The 6,000-nt window shown below is 47.5% G+C and overlaps 1 long non-coding RNA gene across 1 annotated transcript in view; it reads left to right on the top strand.

Moving 5' to 3' along the window:
- Positions 1 to 2,662: 2,662 nt before the first annotated feature.
- The window catches only part of LOC102462559 (uncharacterized), a 74,173-nt gene continuing 70,835 nt past the window's right edge, over positions 2,663 to 6,000 (top strand). Inside the window, exon 1 of the long non-coding RNA XR_331388.5 lies at positions 2,663 to 2,800. This is a non-coding gene — a long non-coding RNA (uncharacterized LOC102462559). The remainder of the gene's footprint in view (positions 2,801 to 6,000) is intronic.

Below are 6,000 nucleotides of genomic sequence, written 5' to 3'. Positions count from 1 at the left end.
AAGATACGTGCCCATCTTTTTAGCCAAAAGCGAGGGGCTTCGTGGCAGACCCACGAGGTAAGAATCAAAGCAATGAGATAATATATTTTAAAGGTTCCAATTCTTATGTCCCCCCCTTGTTTTTTCTGCATGACAGTAAAGGGGGGGGGGAGAAGTTAAGATGTTTTCCCCATTCTTGGATGCCTGAATCCAGCAGATAAACGTCCCTGGCAAAGAGGTGTTGGTTTTTTTAAATCAAATTACAAATATAGAGACAGATCTCTCGGCGTGATTAGCCCAGAAATTGAGATTGCAAACTCCCCAATTCCTGGGCATCAAAGAACACCCCTCAATTCCTTGAACTCCCCCCTTGCCCTGCATGGGAGAATTTCTCTCTGTCTCTCTCTCTGTGCGTGTATATGAAAAGCGAGCAATCAGGAGAGGTTTCTCTTTTTAATTATAATTACCCCCCTCTTCGCTTCCTTTCTGCTAATGAGCAAATTTTTTAGAGGGGGAGGGGAAAATCGGGTGGGGGGGGGTGAGGAAAAGCCAGGCTCACGTGATGCTGGGGAGGAAGGCGGGTTTAAATCAAGTCCCATAGAGTGATAACAATGTGAGATTTGCCAGAACAAAAGGCTGGGAGGCTTTGGTTGCTGGACACGTCTGAGGCCAGACAGGCCGTTCAGTGTATTGGAGTTGGTGAGAAAATGACAATCATCATCATCATAATAATAAAAATGTAAAAAAAAAAAAAAAAAAAAGGAAGGGGGAGGAGAGAAAACTGCGTCTCTCGGTGCCTCTTTAGGAGAAGCACTGAAGTAGAGGTAATCAAAGCAGGGGGGCAAAAGGGAGGGAGGGTGTGCGTGCGGGGGGGGGGAGAGAGGGGATTTTGCAGGTTACAGCCTAGGCGGGCTGTTTGGCTTTGCTTGGCAAATACAAGGATCAATCCGTGGGTGTGACGGGGAAGGCTGTAAGAGGCACAAATAGGGCAGCGAACAGTGCTTCAAATGAGAGAGAAATAATCCCTCCCCCCCCCCCAGATACAGACCCAGGAAAAATAGGGGACACTCCCGGGGAGGGGAGACCACAATGAGCACCAATTAGCACTTCCAAATAATGTGGCTAAAAGATGGGAACCCAGGAGTGTGTGTGTGTGTGTGTGTGTGTGTGTGTGTGTGTGTGTGGTAGCACTTCCAAATAATGTTGCTAAAAGGTAGGAACCTAGCAGGTGTGTGTGTGTATCTGTGTATCTGTATCCTAGCAGGTGTGTGTGTGTATCTGTGTATCTGTGTCCTAGCAGGTGTGTGTGTGTATCTGTGTATCTGTGTCCTAGCAGGTGTGTGTGTGTGTGTCCATGCCTGGGGGTTGAATGGCTGCTGCTAGGAGTGAGGCTACGTGTAGCGCCTCATTATGCCCGTCTACGAGTTTGTAGTTTCAAAAAGCCCCCCCCCCCCCCCTCGGGGAGGGTGGGGAGAGTTCTTGGACAAAAGTTAGTCCTGGGAGCCGTGTGGCCGGGGGCAGGGCGGGGTTGTCTGCGAGGCCTCGGTGACAATGAACTTGAGACGTGGGCTCATCAGCATGCAAGAGGGTGGCTCCCAAGTTCAGGGGGACCTGAGTTCCCATGCAGGCTCAGAGACACAGTGAATTCATTATGCATTTTCTACGGACCGTTAGATTTCTGCTGCCTTTCCGCGGGAGCCGGGGAATCTACCCTGGAAACCAGACTGGAGAGAGACCACAAAACAAACACAAACAGAGCAGGCCCTTCGCCAGCCAGTAATTTATTTACACGGTGCAAATCTCCTCCCTCCTCCCATCAGAGGGAAAAAATCAAACCGCGGAGTCCTCCCCCACAATCTCTCTCTCTCGCTGTCTTTCACCCTCCCCCTACCCCGAGAGACAAAGTTTTGCAAAACCAGGGGTACCGACCCCCTCCCTCACCCCACCTCACCCCAGTCTAGACTTTCAATCTAGTGCTTCCTTTTCCTTTATTCAAAGCAACTTGCTGGAGATGTGATTATTATGCTAATGCTCACTCCCCCCTCCCCATACCGCACTAGCCCCCCCCCCCACCTCTTTTAAAGACCTCCAGTCTGCAAAGCTCAACTTGGGGGCTTGACAATCGAGATTTCCACGGTCTTGAGGCTGACCCAGACGAATTCCTAGACTTGAAGAGGCTTTCGGGGGCTGCTGGCGGGAGGGGTGTGTGTGTGTGGGGGGGAGAACTTGATGGCTTTAAAGGGGATGCGCTTAAAGAGGCGCCACCCCACTTACAAGCCCCCCTCTTTTTTGACCCCCCCCCCCAACCCTGCCACCAACATGTTTGCCATTCATGTGGATCTCTTAATGTTCTCTCGAGCCTAGCGGGGCAGAGTAAGGGGGGAGAGGGATTGGCTGGGGCGTCTGGGCAGATTTCCCCTTTGTCTTTCGATCACAAGATAGGCACGGAACAGCCTGGATCCTGCAACCTTGCTCGGTCTTTCTCTGTAAAGAAAAAAAATCCACCCAGCACCGTTGATTTGTTTCTCCCTGTTCATTTTTAAGCAGGATTTTTTTTGGGGGGGGGGATATATGGGGTAAGAGAGCTGGGCTCTTTGCAAGATGTGTTACCTGGGTAAAGACCCACGCCACCCCCCGTAAGGGGAGGCAGGGATGGAGGGGGGGGAGGCGGAAAAATATCTTGAATGGATAGACTGCAGCTACGTCACCCCAAGCGCCAACCATCCATCCACAAGTGGGTAGGATGCCAGAGGGAGAGGGTTATTCTAGGTACCTCTGGTGGGCTGCAGGGTTGGTCATGGAACCTCCGCGGCCAGCAATGGTAAGTGCTAATTATTATTTGCAATCAACGGGGAAGGGGGAGGAGGGGGATTGTCTAGGTCAGGACGCCGCGTTGCAGCGGAGCTCTGTGTGTTTCCAATGCAGATGGAGTCGTCTGTGCAGAGACAGGCTTGCTCCTTTTTTTAAGCGAGTGCTTGCTGCCTTCCTCAAACCTCCCCCCGGCCTTGCTTTGCCATGGTCAAAGATCTCAGTCGAGGGCGGTAGCAAAGAGGACCCGGCCTGCTTCAAAGCCCATTATTCCCCGGGGTTTTTCTTACCTAGACCCACACCCGCCCGGCTCTGGAGACCAAACATCATCCTAAAAACCTTCCCCGCGCTGGGAGCAGATGAGAAGTTTTTTCCCCCGGGAGAAAGGGCGAGGGTTACGCTTGGTTCTATCTTATGAAAACCCTCCGGGCGGACTCTTGGCATCTCAATTTGGCCGGGGAGAGGGGGATGAGATCGCTGCAGTGTAGCCATGAGCCGTTGGTTGCCTTGATCCGGGGGGGACGGACGGGAGAACACCCCCGCCGCCGCTGTAGACCCTTCTTTATTTCCCTCTTCCGTCTTTTTTTTCTCCCCCCTTCCCCGTGCCTCAAAAAGTCCATCAAAGGACACCAGGGCTCACGGACGAGAGTGTGTAGACCGTAGACTGACCATGTATTGATTGGCATCCTCAAAGGAGCTGTGTCTGAGTGGGTTTAATTTCAGAAGGATGGGTGAGCTGAATTCCTTTCCCCCTTATTCTACACACACAAGCAAACTGTACTAATTGATTTATAACCTGTGTGTATCAGGACCAATTTGTACTTCCCTTCTGATGTAAAAATCTATCTTGGAATAACCCAGCGAATTTTTAAGACATTAATGTGACAGGCCAGGGAGCACAATACCGAATGGTATATATATACACACACACACATACACACATGTGTGGGAAAAATAAGGGATACACTTAAGAAGAAGAAGAAGAAGAAGAAGAAAATAATGTAAACACCTCACCTTTGGACTTTTGACAATACGGACCATATTTTGTAGAAGCAAATTCCTAGATTGGGTAGGGGAGAGCAAACACACACACATACATAAATCTTTTTGCAAACACTCTCAGATTTGAGTGTGTATTTTAATTCTATCTATCTATCTATCTATCTATCTATCTATCTATCAGTCAGCTAAAATTTCCCATATATATGACACCCACCCAGCACTGTGTCTGCATTTTCCCTCTGCCTTTAGTGTCCCCACCTAACTTAATATCCGCAGCATGTTTTCATTTTACAGGGTTCCCCCTCCTTCCCTTAAACAAACTTCTGAAAGACATGAAAAAATGTGAACGTTTACTTTAATTGTGTATCTCTCTTGCTTGATGTACATTTAGTTTATTTAGATACTCCAACATTTGTGCGGGGACACACACACACACACACACGCAGATTGTCTTTGATAAGAACATCTATCTCAATATCTCTCTTTTTAGCATGACAGTGTTCGGAAACCCAATTGCTTTACTAGCTAACTACTGGCATGTTGACTAAGAAAGATTACTCGTGTGTTCTAAACCAGAGCACTGAAATAACATTATCTGTAGCTCATGATCAAATAAGCAGATCTGCGCCGATGGTGTTTATGTGTATAAAAGAAACTCAAATCTCAAGTTACAATAGAGTTAAGTACCGGGCATTAGCTCTGGAATTTCAGAACTATACTAATGCCGTGTCTGGTTTGCAGTAGTTACATTCCTCCTATTAAATTAAGGCAATTTTGAAAAGTACAAAGGCCTCCTATCACCTTTGCTAGAGAAACGTACATGGGAAGGGAATGATTTATTTAATATACTTATTATATTAGCTCTCTCTCTGTGTAATGTATGTGTGGGCATTGACAGAGAGCAATATAATTTCTCACCGCCCTTCGATTGCTGATCAGTTCCATTTTGGGTTTAAAAATACCCACTCCCAGCTGGCGATACAATTCTGCACACGAACGTGGGCCCGTGTTATTGCATCTGGTGGGGGGCAGAATCTATTTTAAAGCATTCGGTGGAATTTAGAGGCTACCTACAGCATCAGCCGGAAGTGCATTTGTCAGTTACCACCACACAGCAGAAATATGGCTTCCTGGCTATGAATAGAACCTTGCATCCCAATTGCCTGGTTTTAGTGCACTGGGTACAACTGGGAACGGGGGCGGGGGCGGGGGATTAAGGAAGAATGTCAGGCTCTAAGAACTGTCCAGTTCTTTCTGAAATTCTCGTCTCCTCTCACCTTAGGTTAGAAACATACCTCTCTGTCTTAGCGCCATACTTTGCTATTCACATGCACCGGGAGGAAAATCAGAGTTGTCCCACCATCTATTGCGTCTCTGAAAAAGCTGCAGCCTATTCCTTGAGCTCGAACACACCAGGTTCTCCACACTGGGAGATATCGTTCTTATTAGACCAGCTGCTAGATTTTAATGCCTGCAAAGATGGATTTTTTTTAAAGAATGGGGTTGAAGCACGGCTGTTTCTAGTTGCGTCTGGGCACATGCCAACATGTCATTCTAAAGACCCTTGGAAATCTCAAAACCTGAAGCTCAGTAGGCAGCCTTGATTCTTCAGCGTGGGCAATAGATCATTGAACCTGGCTGCATTTTCCCTCTGCCTTCAGTGTCCCCGCGTAACTTTATGTAAAAATGTCCGCAGCATGTTTTCATTTTACGCCTCATTTGTTAATGAAAAGGTGCATCTCTCTCTCTCTCTCTCTCTCTCTCTCTCTCTCTCTCTCTCTCTCTCTCTCTCGCACACACACACACACACACACACACACACACACACACACACACAGGCTGCAAATTATTCTCAGCCTCCCATAAGTCTCGTAGACCAGGACATGTAAAATACGATGCTAATAAAAAATGGATGATCATCAGGTTTAACTCATGATGTCTTGAGTTCGAATGCTGAATCCGTGCCTTTGTCTTGTATGTATTCCAAGTTAAACAGCCAAATCCACGGTGTACTGTTTTTTAGGACAGGAGCGTCTAGTATAGGGACTGATTTTTTTATGAGGATTTTTTTAAGAGAGAGAAAATACGGTTAGGTCGGAAAGGAAAGCGGTTGTATTTTAAAAGATTCTGCCTTCATAAGGACTGGGAGTGACTAAAACTCATTTCGATTTCAAGGCAATGTCATACCCCCCACCATGGTAACGTCGTAAA

This window comes from Pelodiscus sinensis, chromosome 22 (genome assembly GCF_052426305.1).
Source record: "Pelodiscus sinensis isolate ZL-2025 chromosome 22, ASM5242630v1, whole genome shotgun sequence".
NCBI lineage: Eukaryota > Metazoa > Chordata > Testudines > Trionychidae > Pelodiscus > Pelodiscus sinensis.
This window is presented reverse-complemented; position numbering and strand designations above follow the sequence as displayed.